This window comes from Apostichopus japonicus, chromosome 23, assembly GCF_037975245.1.
Source record: "Apostichopus japonicus isolate 1M-3 chromosome 23, ASM3797524v1, whole genome shotgun sequence".
Taxonomy (NCBI): Eukaryota; Metazoa; Echinodermata; class Holothuroidea; order Aspidochirotida; family Stichopodidae; genus Apostichopus; species Apostichopus japonicus.
Window position 1 is genome coordinate 4734517 of NC_092583.1, and position 19858 is coordinate 4754374.

The following is a 19858-nucleotide window of genomic DNA, read 5'->3' on the forward strand; positions in this document are numbered from 1 at the left end:
AGATGTGAAGTTTTATCCTCCAGGTAAGATTAGCAAGGAATAAAGTTAAGTCACTGATAAAAGGAAATTTTACTAATTAAACAATAACTTGATCCAAGAATTTTGAGCTCTGTCGATTTGATCATTGGTCGATATCATCTCTCATTAAATTAACTGATGGATACATTGAGCATCATTGACGGCCCAACATTCGCCGTGTGTTCGAAAAAAATTATTATGTAACAGTTATGTCTCATAAAGAGAGGTCAATCTGTAAAATTTACTTTAATTTTTCTTTTGATTAAAACTACATTAATTTCTTGGTTAAATCAATTTTCATTCCAGGAGCAAACCAACATTGCCAAAAGTGGCCTTGAGTTGAAGCTTCTGACTTCAGAGCTTTACGCAGAGACCGATCGGTGGAGCGACCAGGATAACGACATCATAAGGAGAGCCCGGAATCTTTCCAGTATGGCCTATGCTATGCACATGTTCAGCTCGGGTCAAGGGTCATTGAGAACCACATAAGACTTATTCAAACAAGCAGAGGTATAAACGACATTCTGTCATTGCGGAAGTAAAAATATAAAGCATGTTTGGTAAGAGAGGTGGCAAAACAACATATATTTATTCCATTTGTTTTTGGAAGAACCAGTGACTTGCTAACTTACCGGAGAGCATACTTTCCGCAAACAGGATGGTACCATTGTCAAACTGACAACCCAACCCCCCCCCCACCCCTCCTTCCCCTCTCAGTTTCAGCCCTTCATTTTAGGGACTTATCATTATGATGGCTTGCATATCATTGCCTACCATAATATGAGAATCAAACCTGTTCGGTCCCTAAGAGAGTATCCTTAATATCGTTGAATAGAAAACAGATTAACCGAGCTAACCGATGTTTACTATCTGTCAGAATCAACATAGCTAATCTTGCGCCTTTCTGTCTGTGTAGACCTATATGAACAGATCAACAGGTTGACAAATGAAATGACTTGAAGCAAGTCTTGGTACAGGTTGAACTAACATTATTTTAGCCAATTAGGCTACCAGGAAAACAATAATAATCAACCAGTTTTCCCTTCCTGTATAATATCCCTCACACTCCTCCAGTAACTTGAGATTTGTAGTTCCTTGTTATTAGCCTCTAATCTTTTAAGCAAATTTTAATATACCTCTCGTCTATATATTTCATCTTCTATCGACGATTCCCAAATTTATCTCTGGTTTCTACTTTCAGTACTTCGCAGAGGAGGGTAATAAGTTATTCCGCTGTGTCAGGGATACCACCTTCCAGGCTCCGGACTGTCAACTCCGGAGTGATTTAGTGCATCTTCTAGATAGAGTGCTTTCTTATTGCCAACAGCTTCTGTTCATTACAAGAACACCAGCGACTGGAAAAGTAGCGACTTTCAATAAGGTTTGTCAATTCTTGATCCAGAGTGTTGTTATAATTTAACGATGCGATGCCGTAAATTTGACTGTCTCTTCTTGCAGTTGTGTCATCGTTGTTTTGACCAAGTGCGACATACAATACTTCCATTTATGACAAAGTTGAATGGCATAGATATCAATGCCGACTTTTGCTTTCATTATGTTCCCACACATATATATATATATATATATATATATATATTCCCACACACATATTCTCCTGACTATATGGTTTTCAATCATTCATTAGCTATGGTAGAAGTGGTACCTAATTTATCTATAATTTATCAGTAATATGGGAGTGATATGTCTTGCTGCCTGAGTCATCTGTCTGGGATCAATCACCTGATTGGAAATGACCACCACTGACTCTTTATTTTCTCACCATTTGTTTTTAGTTTCTGTCGGTCAACTGCATCCGGATAGGGAACAGCTATGCATAGTGGCAGTCTTAATTAACTTAGTTAAAACAGCTTTCAACAATTGTTATCTTACATCCTACTTGATACTCTTGTAGCATGGGACTTGTATATTCTATTGCGTGTCCAATAGGTGAAGCTCACCTCCTATTGGGAGATACTATTTTGGCTGTTACTAAAAATGCTTTTACAATCGTGTACTTGTTTTGTATTCAATTCTGTTGCTCTTCTGTTGATAGCCTCACATTGAATACTTCTATTATAAGTCATAAATGTGCTAGACAGACAACAGACTTGCAAGCTTTCATCAAGAATTTTCTAATCTCATGTTAGTGCTGCCATTCTCAGCATCTCTAATTATTCTCTAGGGCTCTTAATATCTGACTTAACCCTCCTCAGCATCTGGACATCAATTATTTGGAAACCCCAAGAATCATTTAAACTTCTAGTAACTTAAGCTTAACAAGTCTGGTCAACCGTTAAGGCCCTCTGTATGCCCTATGTAGCATCACTGCAATCTATATTTACAGCTTCTCATTGTTAGCCCACCCAACTCCCCCCTCCTTCCCCCTCCCACCCAACTCCCCCTCCTTCCCCCTCCCACCTAACTCCTCCTCCTTCCCCCTCCACCCCCATCCCACTCAACAGTGGCGGCGGAACCGGGGGGGCTTGGGGGGGGCTCAGCCCCCAATAAAAAATTGAGGGGGCAAATGCATGATAAGCCCCCCCAATATTTACCAAGGCTCCGAAACGTGCATCTGCCCATTTTTCAATGCATACTTGTCGATCTGTCCGATGCACACGTATACTCTATAGGTGTAATAATTTTAGTAATTTCTGGGGGACCCTCGGCCCGTCCCCTGGCTATAGACCACATTGTCACCCCAACCGCGTCTTCACGCCCCGTGAAAAGTGGAAGCAGTGAGTGTGAGTACCGGTAAGCGTAACACAACTTCGTCTTAGGCCAATGACTTGCCTCATTTTTACTTAGTGGCGGAGCGTCCACATATACAGTCAGGGGGCGGATGCCCCCCCCCCCATGACGGACTCAAATGGACTGCTGGCGCCCTTTTCAGCTTTTCACTACTTTTTACTTATTCGCATTTTTGACTATTTTATTGCGCTCTCATATACCTATTGACATTTGTCATATTCTGTTGGTGTAATTTTCCGACAAAATGGCGACGACACCTATTTATTCTCCGTTTATCTGCAAATTAGCAAGGCCCCGGAAAGGGTCATTTCCTGCAATCTAGGGAGTATCTTTACTCAAAAATTTTCTGTACGCTCCGCGCCAACCTGTGGTGGCGCTCCGCTTAGACAGTGTCAAAAGCGCCCCTACAGACCATTCTTGCCCTCCCTGACAAATACTCTAGCTCCGCCACTGCCCTTACTACACTCAAAAATATCTTTGCGAGTACACTACGAGTAATAGCTACTCTCTTAAAAAAACCATCGAATATACAAATTACAATGTTTTTACAGACTTTTACGTGCAATCTGAGAAATTGCAGGCTTGAGACCCATATTTTAGGGCTAGGTATTCGCAGCATAAAACACTCGGAAAGTGCCGTTTCCGGCCATCTGGGGGTTTGAAAAAAACCAAAATTTTATTGTACGCTCCGCGCCAACCGATGGTGGCGCTCCGCTTAGATAGTCTCCACACATTAGTCCCCCCCCCCCCCAATAATTTTTCCGTTCCGCCGCGCCTGCCACTCAATGCAGGTTTCCAGACCATCATTATTACAATGATTCTTTTGTTCTTTGCAGGTTTCCAGATCATCACTATTACAATGATTCTTTTGTTCTTTGCAGGTTGACAGTACCATTCAAGACACCAAGCTACTTCTCACCATTCTCATCCGAATATTACCGTTATGTAATAGCCTTGCCTCCCAAGTACGTATCCATAAACACAACTAGAATATATCAACCATATCATGATAATTCTCAATATTATTAACCCAAAACAGTTTTTTGCCTAACCCTCCCTAGCCCCCTCTCCGCCCCCAACCACAGTATCTTTACTTTGCAACCTTCAGCAAACATCTCTAGAGCATTGCGGTCAAGTGGTTAAGGCAGTGGACTTGTGATCTAATGTTTGCTGGCCAGATCATTACGTTGTGTCCTTGGACAAGGCACTTTATCTCCACTACCTGTCTTCACCCAGGTGTATAAATGGGAACTTGCAAGGCAACTTATAAAAATATAGTTGAATGCGCCAGTTTGTGGCTGCACCCTATGGGAAGTCACCCAGGGGACATGAGGATGAGGTGCACTGAAGTGCCCCAGGAGGGATAGTATGAATTGTGCACACTTTGGTGTGTGGGTGTGACAAGTTACCAACTATCTGGGGTTAAGTTGTAAAGTCGTGTGAGAGGGGCCTTGGCCTCATATAAGACTGTAAACCCTCAACTTTTCTATCAGCTCAGTGATGGGGTTAACAGTTTACCAGAGGAAACATTTTATCTACCCAGGTTATGTTTGGTTTGATAATGTTACTTACTGTTTCCAATAAATTTAACCTGGTATCCTTGATATATTTGACTGATAGTAAAGTTCTGGAATTTTCAGTGCTCTATACAACTCTTGTTTCCCTTTCTCACGTTGGTCATTGAAATAGTATATAGTGTTGGAGAATTGCATCTCTTAAAATATAACTTTGGTCCATCCGACTTTTTTTTATAATATGCTAATACTTTTATGTAAATATGCTCAGAAATCTGTAATCTCAAAATATCCCCCTTTTTTTCTACATTTCCTTTATCCAGATTGAGAAATCAGGAGAAATTGGTAAAAAAACTTGTAGATAACATCATTTTGACAATGAGTTAGTTCAAAAATTAGGATCCATGGAATATGATGAAAGCTGCACAGAGCGAATTTTTTTCAGAATATTTTCTGGTTGTCCATACTCTTTGGTTGTTCAAACAGAAAATTTGGTTGTCTACAAAACTGAAAAGAATTAACAAAGAATGACTAATATGTTCACTGCAGGAGTGATATGTAGATTTAGTGAATAGAACACCAGGTTTGGGTCAATCATAGGTCTACCAATTTTTTTTTTTTGGCTCCAAAGTGATGGCAGGTGATAAAAAATGATCATATTATCTATTTTGAGTTATTTAGTCAACAATACAATTTGAATTTGATGTAAATAACAAATTATCCACCAGACAACCTTTTGGTTGTCTGAACAGAAATTTGGTGGTCTCAGGTGACCATTAATAATTTACCCTGGTGAAAATATTATTAATGATATGGCAGATTCTAAGGTTAATGACAACTTAACTATATGGACATATGTAAGGGAACAAATCTATGAGCACAGGAATACAACTCAATTTTCTGGTAATGCACTCTCATATCTTCAAAGTGACTCTGTTTTTTACTTTATATGCTAGGAAGACCAAAAATTGGTCACCTGGGTCAAATGCTACAGTTAATACCATCAGTAGACCATTTCTAAGCTGCTTTTTTTTCCCTTTTTTTTGCTAAACATTTGATTTTTTAGTTTGTTTACATTTTAAATGTTTTGAAAGTTTTAAAATTGATTTGTTAATGTCTTGGGATAAATTTTTTAGGGTTATACATGCCAACCCCCCCCCCCCAATTAAAGATAAAAATAAAAACACTGTTTATGCTATGAAGTGATATTAGCATGTTTTACTTTATGACTAGCCCTGATAACTATCAGAGGATAGGGATAGGGAAGGGGGATGGGAAAGAATATAGGCTTATGTTTAGTTTACCTGTCTGTACCTTAGAGTCATTGACTTGCCTAATCTCATCTTAAGTGGAATATCAAACTGCCATTCTGTTCTGTCACCCCACGTTTTAATTAGATACTAAATTACAACACATAATTTAGTATACTTGTGTACTATTCCCTACTGAGGTAATCCTTGTTAGATTCCCCTTGTCACTGTATTTTCCCCCTTTCACACTTAGTGGTAGAATTTGAAGATTCTTAAATCGTGATGCCATTGAGCAAATTGTTCACTCATTTATTAGTCTTGATAATGGAAATTCACTTTTGTATGGTCTACCACAATGCCAGCTTTCCAGACTCCACCGCCTTCAAAGTACTGATGCACGTATTGTTACTTTGTCAAGAAAATCCTGTCATATAACACCTATACTTAGAGAACTTCATTGGCTACCAATTTCCTATAGAATCATCTACAAAATTATGCTCCTTGTTTTTCAAATCACTGAACAAAATGGCTCGAATCTACATCTCTGAATTACTAGTGCTTTAATCACCACCACGGAACCTTCGTTCCAGCAACATGTTACTTCGGGAACAGAGATCCAGAAACTCATGGGGTGATAGGTCTTTTGAGGTTGCTGCCCCTCGTCTTTGGAATGCACTACCACTTAAACTGAAGTCGTGTACCAGTATTTTGACTTTCAATGAACTCCTTAAAACTCATCTCAAGTTTTTTCTGTTCTTTTACCATACCTTTTGTTTTCTCTATTTTGCGCCTTGAGCACCCCGCAGGGCGGATATGTGCGCATTATAAATCGCTATTATTATTATTATTATTACTATTATTATTATTGGTAGTAGATTTCAACATGTCTACCAGTGACCTAATACACTGTGTTTTTTCTCTGACCGGGTATTCTCATAACACCACTAGTTTCATTAGTTTTGAACACACTTGCCAACTGCAGAGTTATAAAGTTCAAGACACTGACTCGCACATTGTCTTGGTTACCTATGGTAACTTGGTTACCTATGGTAACCTGGTTACCTATGGTAACTTGGTTACTTATGGTAACTTGGTTACCTAGTGTAACCTATAAGTTCCATTTAGTTTACGCTGCGTGCACTATTTCGTTTACTAGGTTAAAATAGCTTTATTCATTTCCATTACGTTTTAGCACAAAATAACATATACACAATATTTGGATTGTCATTAATTTTACCATGAAACTTTAATTATTTTATATTTTGTTCTTCGCACATATAGTTTGGTTATTGGTTCTGAGTATTACCTCTGTCATAACAGTCTCTGGGAAGTTAAGGTCATACATACTGTATCAGTTGGTTGTGTTGATCACCAGTCTATTACTCCTTGACCATTTTATTTTTTAAACCGTGAAGTTGTTGTTTCGAATTGTTGAAAAAAAAATCAAAATTTCACTGTTTCTAACATGACTTAAAAAATCAGTTTGCAGTAATGACATATTAAGATTAAACAGTTACAGGTGTTACAAGTCACAGACTGGTATACATTAATAAGATATCAAAATATGTTAAATAAAATAATGGTTTCCTTCGTCATCATCGTTAACAGTTGATATATCACGTAAAAATTGAAGTCAACTTCCTTGAAAACCCCTTCACTGAGACTTGTTTTTCTTTGTATTTAAAGAATAGGGATCTTGAGGTCAAAGGGCATAACCAATAGTATGACTTGGATCAATGGGTGGTTTTTAATTTATAAGGTGAAAAGAAGTATGGACTCTTGAATAAACGGATTGGAATACTCTGGTGTTAATACTCTTGTTTTTAAGACTATTTGTGTCATTGTTTCCATGTTATTGTTTCTTTATCAAGTGTTTCCTCATAACCTGACCATAACCTGCATATTTGACCTTTTGGTTTTTTGACAGTACCATCTTCCAATCAATCGATCGCCAAGCCTTAGAAGTCGGCCGTCCCACTCAAACTCGTCGTCCATCACCGAGTCGGGGACGAGCGGTGACGAGACGGACTCCATGGGGAGCAGCGGTAACTCGGACGGTAGTTACAAGAGGGCGCCCTTTCCCATGTATCGTCACAAGTTACTTCATAATTCACATTCACTAGATAGGCCTTAAGAGTTTCTTTCGTATATATATCTTTTTTTTTATCAGTTGGCTCTTTTGACGTGCCTATAATATTAAGTATTTAACATGCTGCACAAATCTTCATTAATCTCTTCGACAGAGAGCTCAGATTGACAGAAAACATACGTCAATCTTTCTTCTCTGTCAATGTGCTGTAACGTTTTCTCTGGTAACGATATCGAATGGTGTTCTTGTCAGGATAAGATAGTTATTGTGCATTGCGGAGGTGATAAAAGAAGAAATGTGGGAGTGCTATTAGCCTAGGATGTATGAAGGAGGGTTGAATGGGGTGGGGGATGGGGAGTAGAGAGAATGTTTACTAGACGTAATAATGCTTACTACATCTTACTAGAGGTAAGACATGATACCATGAGTTGAAGTACTCAAATAAATCACTGGTGATACACACATATACACAGTTATAGAAAGAGAAACGTATTGAAACATCAAATGGAGATTAGCCAACTACATTATCACTCATATATACGTGAAATATAAACATATTTAGCCCCGGTATTTTATAAACTTGGCAGGATTTTGACAACATTTATTTTCAGTGTTCTGGCAGTTAAAATCTTTGGGAGATAAAGATTTATTTTGCTATTTCTTGACTTCAGCTTTAAGAATTAAAACATTTTATCATATTTTATTTTATTATGTTATTTCCTTTTAATGCTTCCCAAAAGTATTCTTATGCGTTGTTATTCATATTATCAGCTCATAAATATTTATTAGCCAATAGCTTACAATCGATATTCATTATCATATATGAATATTAAACAGCCAAAAAAAAACTTTTTTCGTTTTTTATTTATTTATTTAAGAATGTTTCTACTGATTTGGTTTTAATGATGAAACAACCAGATCACAGTTCCTTCACAAATTTTCTTCCATTTATCTTGAGAAACCCTCGTACTTAAAGGTTAACAGTATCGGCCCCCAAATATGCTAAAAAGTTGGATAATGGTCACCCTTGCTTAAACTTCAAGATGTATTTTGATGCCACTATATAGGTACAGTAGTTAAGCACACTGAGATATTTAATTATCTAGTTTTGATAATTCTTATTGACTGGGATTAATTTGGATGATCAAAGCCCCCAAGAAATGAAATTTTTCCCCAAAAAGCCCAAATTTTAGGACCAATACTGATGACTGATAAGATTCCTTTCACCTTGTGGTAACTTGTTACCTTCCGTTTCGATTTTGATTTAGTGATCGGTTCTAATATTTTAGTTTTCATTAGATCAAACAGTTCTGGAATGTCTAAGTTTGCCAATTATTAATACCTTAATCTCTCTATAATTTATTTTGGAAAAAATCATCAAAAAACTATTTTCTTTGGATTTTCATCTTTCTTTTTCTATTTTTTTTTGGTATGTTATATGAATGTATTCAATGATTATTGAACAATATTGTTATTATTTGTGTTTACAATGGCATACTTTAATTAATATCTGATATTTTTCCCCCTTCTTGTTATACCTGAGTTATTGAAATTGATTTGCAATGAAGTAATTTGCCAAATGGTAATTAGTGGTGGTTGGTCTAATTAACTTTAAAAAGTTTTATTTTATTCAAAAATTTTAATCAGAATCTGCAAAAGTGAGTACTTTATGCTTTAAAACAAAGGTAGCCTATCTCACCTATTTTGGGCAACCATTTGGATTAATTTACAGTTCTATATACAAAGGGTATCCATGAGTCATTGTACCAGACACTAGTCAGCTTCCAACCCTACAGTCTCATTGAGGAGGGTGATGTCATATCTGTCCTAATGCGCGTGGTCCGTTCTGTGTTACGCAACTCTGAATGAAAAGTTACACGATGGCGTTAAAGGTGTGAAGACTCGGGCACAAAGAAACGTCTCATACCGGTAATCTGACCTAGTTTCAAATGAGGTGTAACAGAAGTGTTAGACACCACCATCGATCCCAGAAAATACGCACACAGCTTGCTACCGTCGGTAATTAGACACTAGTGTTAAGTCAATACATACAGCTACGGTCAATACCCACAACACAGTGTACATAGCAGCGATGGACATCTCAGGTCTAGATAAAAGATAACAATTATGTATCACCTTTCATTACTGTCTGCATTTTGTAGTGACAAGAAGAAAACGTCATTTGCAAGCAACGGAAAGTTAACTTTTTCAGATGGCCGCACGCGGTTTGGGGCAAGTCTTCAATGCCTTTAAAGGGCACACTGGTTGATTGACTAGACCAAGGTTTCAATTGTGCAGTTTGACCGAAACGAAAAAGAGTGCTTTAAGAAAGCACAAGTTAAGGTGGTTAAAACAGTTAGTTTTGACTTAAAACTCTGCATATATGTTTCAATAGATCTCTTCTTTGGTAGGTACATACAAAGTTGTGTTTGCTAGTTGTGATCAACTGAAGGTACCGCTATGCTATGCGGTCAGAGAATTCAACGACCTGTCAAGTCTCGCGGAAATAAATAAAGACTAATGTGACAATGCCTTCTATTTGATTCTGAGCACGGTGGCCGGAGAACCGCATTGGGTGTTTGTCTTTTGTGTTTGGTCAAACCATCATACAGTGGCTGTAGCGTTTTGATGACCCTTGACCCTTATGGGTTATTTAGTCTTAAAGATCAGCATTATTAGACAAAACATTTTTTTTGCTGAAAAATGCTGAAATTTTTGTTTAATATGCTTAACTAGAAATTTTGATAACTTCCATTGATCTTAAAGTATTCCCAGACATTTAAGAGTGTTTTATTTAGAAATGAAATGTTCCAGAGAAGGACAATTGCTTGTTGAAGTCTCAGGAGTAGTAACAGTTGTTTAGCTGTCTAGCAGATAGGGCTGGGGGAGGGGCGGGGGTGGGGGCAGTACTGATAACTTTTGACTGCTTATTCATATTTGATCAGCAGTTGTGACATTAGAAATAAAAAATATAACTTTTTTGTAAAACTCGGAACCCAAGAGAGGATTATGCAGGGAAAAAATAATAAAACAATTGAACAAGGATCTCCTCTGCTTCTGGAAATGGATTTAACTTGTTTGATTATGCTATGAAAAAAATGGGTAACCATGGTAAATTGATTACATATGTTTCATATTTGTTTTGAATATTTTGGCAGTTTTAACATAATATATTTATTTAGTACCATGCATAAATTCTGTAACATGTCTTTTAGGGAATGGTTTGAATCAAATAATATGTTGGTGTGATTTAATCTTCCTTTTGACAAACTTTCAAGAAATTTATTGTTTTTGATCCAAGCTGTGTGTGCAGAAATGTTTTAACAAAACAGAGAGACACATTTATGAATGTATTCAGGTCGTTTATTTTGAAAAATTAAATAATATTGAATTAGTTTTTTCCATTATTATTATTATTATTTCTAAATATGATTGATATTTATACATTAATTTTGCCTGACTTGCTTTTTATTTGTAAATATTAGTTTGCAGTGTCTTGAAATAGCTTACATTATTTTTGCTTTCTATATTATATGAAGAGAATAATTGTTTTCATTTTTTCTCTATTACAGGCAGTTTGAGCAAAATGGCTTATAGAACTGAATGGGTGGGAACAAGAACAGCTTTCATTGTTTTAGTTGATTTTAATTTTTAATTTGAAACAATATTTTAAAAAAGCAGTGGTGATCAAAACTGATCAAACTTTTGAAGATAACCAGAAATGTATAATTATTGAAATTTGAACATTTTTATACAGTTGTCAACAAATTTCGAAAAATTTAATGAAAAATGCTTGAAAATAGTCTCTGATTAAGAGGGAACAGTTTCTTTATTTACTTGATATTAATTTAAGGTTGAGGTGACAAGCTGATCTTGATGTGTACCTTCATCGCCAATGTTGACGTCAAAGGTTAGCCGTGTGCGACCCAAAAGTTCCCTACGGTTTTTGGAGCTTCCGACTCGACCTTCTCGGTGAATTTGGGGTGAATTAAGTTTATTGTTTGGTTTAACATCAAGTCCATTGTCAGCTAGACTGTCATGAATTCTGAGCTACAATTCTGAGCGACGGGGTCTGTTGGCTCGATCATGGAATATCTGGGATCGCTGGCTTAAAACGTTTTTGCAATGCTGATTTAAAGGGAGGGTGGAATTTTGAAGACAACCTTAAGAAGGCCAAAGGGATAAGGAAGTTGAGAAGAAAAGAGACTTTACAAGTGAGCAAAAGCATAGACAACCTATTGAAACACACGATTGAAACATGATGAACCATTGTAATGTATTTCACACTTGTGAAACTTGACTGTGTTGTTCTGTGTTTGCAGTTATGCTGTATGCTACTGAACTGTACTCTGTGACACTATCTTATGTTGCATTATGGTATGCTTACAGTATTCTGAACCACACTATAACTACTGTATGTAACGGTTCTATGTTTTACAAGAATACACTACACTTCTATGCTATTCTACTATACTATACTGTGTTATACTATTTAATATCACACTATGTTATTCTATACTATGTTATACTATTTTATATTATACTATGGTATACTATACTATGTTATACTATTTAATTTTATACTATGCTATACTTGACTATGTTACACTTTGCTATACTATATTATTATACTATACTACACTATAGCATATTGAGGTATATTATACTAAAACATACTATGCTATTGTATAGTATACTATACTGTACAACACTTAACTGTGGTACAGTATGTTATGCTGCAGTTTGTCTTTGAACTGAATCTGTATCAGGGTACAATGAAAATTGATTGAATATCATAAAATATCAGCTTTTGATTCAACTTGGGGAGGGAGGGGTGGGGAGTGGGTGAATGGAAGGTAGGAGGAAATTAAACTAGGGGCACATGAAGTAATGTGATCTGCTTTCTTTTCCTTTTATGGTAAATTATGCAAATTAAAAGTTTAGGAAACTGACGGAAAATTTCCTCACAAAAGGAAATCATAAGCCCTTTTCAACCTTTTCTCTCAAGATATTAGCATCTTGTCTTATTTTTTAAGATTCATAAACACACTTTGAACAGTAAACACATATTTTCATAAATGTAACAAAGGGTTAAAACAGATGGATTGAATATTTGTAACCTAATTGTTATATATACAATACATTTGTTCCAATTAATGGCAATACACACACAAAAAGTGCAAGCATTTTAAAACAATTGCCTTTTATAACGTCAAACAATTTCTACAGCATTCAGTAGTATTAAAAGGCCATGTCCTTGTATTACATACTTACATCATTATGTTGTTTTATTTGTTTTAATTTTCTATGTATGGCTGTTTACAAATATTTTGGAAATCATATTGAATATTGTCAATTCCATTTCTTCACTTTTTATAAGATGGAAAAACTACTTTAATTGTTATTCAGAACATTATAGTTCCAATTCTTAGTAACTTTACAGTAACATTATAGTCTACGATATTTTTTGAAATGTAACTTGTATCCATACGCATTTGCCTGGTTCGGGGCCTATGGGACAAAGAATGTATCTCTTGTGGTCTTTAAAGGCAGAAGGAAACTCTGAAGTGAAGTGGTTGTGGACATTCTGCATACCCTGGTTGGGACTGCTAGATAAGTTTTGTTCCAATACTGACAGATGAAAATGAAAAAAGTCTTTTCGTAGTTAACATATTCTTGATTTGTTTAAAGGTACTTTTCTCAGATATTTCTCAATAAGATATCAAGTCCTCTCATTTGCTAAACTTAATATGAAAATTCAAGATTTAATACTACAAATACTATCAGGACAACAGACATCCAAGTCATGATGTTAAAAGTACAAATCACAGGTTTTTCTCTTCCTTAATCCTTCTCTCGCACAAACCTACAGAGAATATATTTACCATTTATAGCTTCTATAAGGCAGTACCACCTGTATTGGCCCTCCATATATACCACCTATGCAGGCCCTCAATAATTCAGCCTGTGTAGACCCTCTATATATGCCCCCTGTGTAGGCCCTCTATGAATGCTGCCTATGTAGGCCCTCTATATAAACAGCCTATGTAGACCCTCTATATATGCTGCCTATGCAGGCCCTCTATATATTCCACCTATTTAGACCCTCTGTACATGCTGTATATGCCGGCTATTTAGACCCTCTACATATGCTGCCAATGCAGGCCCTCTATATATGCAGGCCCTCTATATATGTGGCCTATGCAGAACCTCTATATATGCCACCTATGTAGACCCTCTATACACTGTTAAAAATAATGGGCAAAATTTACCCAACTTTTTAACCAACGTTGGGCATGTATTCAGCAACCTCAAAAGTTGGGCAAAAATTGACCAACCCAAATAGGTATAATAAATTCTCAACAGTTGGGAGGGGAATTACCCAACTGTTCAGGTTAGCCATTTCCCCAACTGTTGGGTGGGTCATTCATTTTGTTGGGCAAATCATTTAACCAACGTATGGGTTAAGGCACCAGTAATGTATCCATCTGTTGAGCAGTTCATTTAGCCACCTGTTGGGTGTATACTAAATTTGTCCCAATTGTTGGACAATTCATGGATTTTGTTGGGCATTTGCAACAACCAAATGTTGGGTTAATCCTGAACCACTTCCAACTGTTGGGGGTTTCTTAGATCGTGTTGGGCAATAATGGAAAAAGAACTGTTGGAATTCTAAAAAATCTAAGACATCACATCCTTTGAAATAAAGAAAGATACTGTATTTTGTAATACTTGGAACACCTTTATTCACTGACCTTGAAGAAGACATATATAACTATCATGGGTGAATAAACTTATTGTTGAATGAACTGAACTTGAACAAGACATATAACTATAATGGTTGAAGAAACTTATTGTTGACTGAACAGTATAATTTGATATAAGAAGTCTTAAATTCAGGTATTCTTGAAACAAGGGTATGAACTGAAATAAATTAATTAACGAAGCCATATGTTTCATTTATGTAGGGTTCACGCACATTCCTTGGAAACTCATTTTGATCTGAAAACAACCTTCCCAAAAGTGACATTAACATTTGTGGCCTCAATTTTCTTAAGAATCCCACAGGATAAATTTTATAGAAAAAAATGCCAATGGCTTTGTGATTCCTTGCCATGAGAACTAAAATCCCCCTTGTACATCATACACCAACTTTGCATTAATATTTTAACCTTTTAACTTAAGTTTAACTCCAAAAGTTTCAGTAATGTGGATCAGAAGCACATATACACCCTCAATTTCTGGAGTACCCGTGTCTGAAAGTGTACTGGTTAAAATTAATATTTAACCAATGCAAGGGTGGATCAAAATGGGCTGCAATCAAGGGGTGTAAAGCTCCATACTATAGTTAAACAGGAAGCAAAACAGGTTGTCAGCAATGTTCTTGTACCTAAATGCTTACTGCCTTCAGCCCAGTACTGCCCTTGCTGTCTTTTCTTGTTTAGGAAATGGAAATTTGCTGTGGTCAGACTCACTCCCTCTCTAGATCTATGTTAGGACCTATGTTTTCTGACCATAGCTAATCACTTATTACCTTTGGAGTCTTTTAAACTCATCATTAATTAATTAATAATTATGTGGAACCATGTACAAAGTTGAATTTACAAAATTTACAGCAATTTCTTTTGCACTTGAACAAATGTCTTTCACAATCTAATGATATTGGCAAAACATTTTCCACAAAATGATTACTACATAACTAGCCATCTTTAAATTGTTGAATAGGAAAAAGTCTCTTTTTTAGATGAACATGAATGGAACACTTTTAAACTTTTGTTCAAATGAATAATGGAATTAAAGGAGATATGAGGGCTGGCCAAAAAATGTCTTTGAAAATGTTCTTCATGATAATTAAAATAAAGATCCGCAAATTTTGATATATTGCTATGCTAATTTCTGTGTTTCTGTGCTGTGAAGCAAGCTATACAATGTTCATATGATTTAAAAACTGATAACATTCTTTAGGGCCATTCCATGTGACGTAAGACACAAATCAGAGCGAAATTTTACACTTGTTTTCAATATCATGTTCAGTACAAGTCTGTAGTTAAGTCAGAAGCCTATAGTTCCTGAACTTTGAAAACCCAAAATAAATTCTGTCACCACTGCGAAACATTAATGCTTTCCCATTGCGAATTATATCGCCCTCAACATTTGTCACGTAAGTCACGCAGAGAAATGAAGAATTTAAACTTTTTGGAGGAAACCAATAAATCTTGTGAAGCATTGAGAGAAATCTGCTAAGGTGCCTATTATATCTGAAAAGGACACATTGAGGAATAACTTCAAGGTAAAATTTAATTGATATGCATTTTATACTGATATTCTTATGCAAATTAATCACGTAAGGCACACGGTTCAGTTTCCTTTCAGTTTCCAAATATACAAGGTAGCACAGGCTAAGGAAATGTTTGAAAGTTCATTACATTGAGATGGGGGAGGGGGAAGGGTCTATTCTACATATGTAAAAATGTAAAAATAGTGGATAGAAAGAGCACAAGTATGTCAGTTCATTGTACACTAGCTCATCACACAGTAGTTGCTGGAAGAATTTTAATTGGTGGTGCGAATCAAGAGTAAGTTTCAAAATAACATTTGCAGTCACATTGTGCATGAAGCTCTGCCTTTCATGGGTGCCCTTAATAATGTTGTCATTTTGATTTAAGTGAATACAATTACAGAGTAAGTTCAAATCTAGATGTTCAGTTGTACATAAAAATTCCTATGGACTAGTTCTGCGAAATATCTTAACTTAAGTGCTACAGTAGCTAAATAGTTCCTTAATTAGCCGTAAAATCACGGCAACTGCCCATTTCAGCACGTTCATTACACAAATGTAACCTACATATACTCGTATCATCCACTTTTTTTACCCAATTCCATGATAAATGCATGCTTCAAAAATGAATTTCTAGACACCTTGTAATTTGTGTCGAAGTTTGAAACAGCGGTATTAGGGCTTTGGATATGTATCCCATTATGATACCTCGAGGAAAAAAGGCTCCGAGCCAGGTGATAAACTGTTTAAGGACTGGCAGCTTTCTTCATGAAAGCTCTGAAAGACCGGATGGAGGAGAAAAAATTCTTCTTTCCTGATTGTTTATATATGCAACTTTCAATGAAATCCCAAACATTTCGGCAGTGGTGCTGGTACTGCAAGTTGAATATGTAGTGTGCTTTATAGCAGATGTCGACTCCTTCAGAGAGTGTCTGCACGCTCACTGTGTGCCTCTCCAAGATAACAAACACTTGTGATGGTGTCAGCTTGAAGTCTGAGTAAAACCCAAGGATGAAAGGCTGAGATCTTCATCCACTGCTTATTCCCTGTAAGTATGAAGGCAAATGGGTGTGCTCCTGTGAAACCAATAGAAGCAATGAAAAGTAGCTTTTAGTATTCCATGTTCAAATTTATTTATTTCTGGTGTGTTCTATATTACAGCCAAAACCATTTACTTTCTGCATATCACAAATATGTTATTGAACTTGTAGTATAAATTAAAAATGGAAACGCTCCCTTTTGATATGTCTAACCAGTAGGATGATACCAGCACACCACTGATTCATATGTAGAATTAGTTTGGAGGGACTTAACTGACTTAAGATCATCTAAGTGAACAAGAAGATTGTCGTAGGGCATTAGTTGGCACCTCCTTCCCATTTGAAATATAAATGTAGATCACAATGGGTACATGCTAGTTTTGAACTCAGGGATTTTGCACAATCCAATGTCCAACAATAGCAATACTACACCTAATACTGCTGATACTCCTGATACTAATACTACCACCAACGACAATGACAAGAAGAACAAGAACAAGAAAAAAAAAAAAAAAAAGGAAGAACAGCAACAATAACAATAATGATGAAAATACAGCTTAAAGGGTTTTACAGATCAGTGGAGCCTGTCACAATTCTCCAACAATCCTGGAGAGTAAGTTGCTGCAGTCTTTGTAATCCACACAGGGTTTTGCTCAGGTTCCTCACAAGTTCACATTTTCACCTGAGTGGAGTGAGGCCATCAAGATAGAGTGCCTTGCCTAAGGACACAATGTAGCCGGGATTTGAACCACTGATTCTTGGATTACGAGATTCAAACCCTAGCTGATTACAAGCAAAGTCAGCAGCTGATATGAATAATGCATTTAGACATACCCTTTTTAATTCAATAAATGATGAAGCATGGTCTGTTGCCGCTGATCGTCCTCCAGTTTTGGCCTTGCTCCTGGTCCCAAAAATAGGTGGTAACATGAGCAATGACAGCTTGTCCTTCTCCTCTGCAAGTGAAAACCAGAATGCCAAATTTAGCGAAGCATGAAAACCTCAAAATCAATGGTTGTTGTAATATAATAGTCTATCGGGAAGTAAATACCAAATTCAATAGTCATCAGGTTAGAAACAATAGGGTAGGTAAGTAGCTGGGAGACCCCCCTCCCATTCAAAGAAAGATAGTGATCCTGTATTCAATATGGGAAATATACAGAACATACTTAACATCATCAACCTGGTTGTTCCTGAGGTAATATGGTTAAAGGTCATTGTTTGACCTCTGCTGACTTAATTTGTCATTTGACCTACAGTTTCTATATTATCTACAATAAACACTAAGAAATTACCGTAATATGCTGAAGCTACTGTAGCTTGCCACTGTAGCATAATAAAAACGATACACATTGTAAACATAAGCCCAAGATTTCAACCACGGATCACCATAGGCTTATTAAAAGGATAGAAAAGGTTATTGGAAGTCCGAACTCCACACTTAACCTTAACTAGCATAGGAGTAGGACTCGCTTAAGTAATCTAGGCTAGGCATATAGTTCGTACGTCGGTATACAGGTATCCTTTTGTCACTGTGATAGGCTACACTACTGTATCGGCTCTATACGCTAACGTTAGTATTACTACTAGGCCTAGCATAGGAGTACAAAATGTTGATGAAAATTGTGTGAAAGAATCGTCCCAGTTTATTCCGATTACTTCAATCCCTTCACTGAAATGATTACCTTTCATAGACTGAAATATGTCGGGAACAAACAACCCCCAGCTCTTGAGTAGATCTTCCATTTCGACTTTTGAGGCTGTCAACTCGACGGAATATGTAACCCTTCGTCGTGCACGCGCGCTCAAGCACACTTTGCATTCAAAGTTGCCCAACGTTGGTAAACGTCGCCAAGGTAAGGCCGAATGCTTGCCCAGCGTATGGTATAAAGAACCGAAATTTCGCCCAACATACGATTACGATGACAGAAAAGACCAACATGTGGACAAATATGAGCACGGAGTTTACCAACTCGATGGGTTAACATACTAATCTGCGATTCGATCATTTTTATATATAAATTGGGCACTATTTGACCAACACAGTTGAAAGGGTACTTGCCCAACAATTTTTTTACCCAGTGTTTTAACAGTGTATATACCGCCTATTTAGGCCCTCGATATATGCGGCCTGTGCAGGCCCTTTATATATGCGGCCTATGCAGACCTGTATCTACGGCCTATCCAGGCCCTCTATATATTCCTGCTATGTAGGACCATATAGGTTCCAAAATTAAGATTGAGTCAACCATTTAGAACTTCTTTTCCTAATCTACTTTGAAATATGTTCTAGAAGAAATATTTGATTTGATTATTAGAACATAGGTCAAAAATGGTCAGGAATAGAACTTCATCACTTTGACTGACTATTCAGTTTGAAAATTAATAACGTCATTAGTTATTAAAATAAAATTCAACTTATTAAAAGAATAAAGAGTGTGAATCTCAAGTAATCAAAGATACAAAATTTGAGAAACTAGTCAAAGAAATATTCGTACTTGAAAAAACAACATTAGTGTCAGTGATGAAGATGACACTTTATCAGAGTCTTCTAATTAAGTTTCTTTCTGGAGTAAGACACAATTTTCTTGAGTATTTTTGAGGGAATGAGATTAAAGTGTTATTTCAAGTATAATTTAAGGTAACAGAGATATTTTTTATTATTGGTGCTACATGATTTTTTTTCCTTTGGACTTTTTACTTTTCATGGAAAGATGTATTATGTCAAGATATTGTAAAGACATGAATTAAATGAAGGATTTAACGAGTCCATAAAAATTTCTTTCTCCGAGTTTTATTTTATTTTATGTTTTGTCTTAAACTTTCTAAGCCAGCATATCAAAATGGCCATTTTCTCATCTCAAAATATTCCATCACATTGGAGATAATGTTTCTATGCAATCTCCACGACGCTGTGTTGT

The 19858-nt window shown here is 36.3% G+C and overlaps 1 protein-coding gene and 2 long non-coding RNA genes across 5 annotated transcripts in view; all 3 read left to right on the forward strand.

The window, feature by feature from the left end:
* LOC139964701 (uncharacterized) overlaps positions 1-19858 on the forward strand; it is a 104592-nt gene that overhangs the window by 35944 nt on the left and 48790 nt on the right. The gene's annotated exons all lie outside the window — the stretch shown is intronic.
* LOC139964720 (uncharacterized) lies at positions 203-8800 on the forward strand. Its single transcript, XR_011792070.1, has 4 exons — positions 203-528; positions 1220-1399; positions 3648-3731; positions 7458-8800. It is a non-coding gene; the product is annotated as an uncharacterized lncRNA (long non-coding RNA).
* LOC139964722 (uncharacterized) overlaps positions 19039-19858 on the forward strand; it is a 41174-nt gene continuing 40354 nt past the window's right edge. Inside the window, exon 1 of the long non-coding RNA XR_011792072.1 lies at positions 19039-19578. This is a non-coding gene — a long non-coding RNA (uncharacterized lncRNA). The remainder of the gene's footprint in view (positions 19579-19858) is intronic.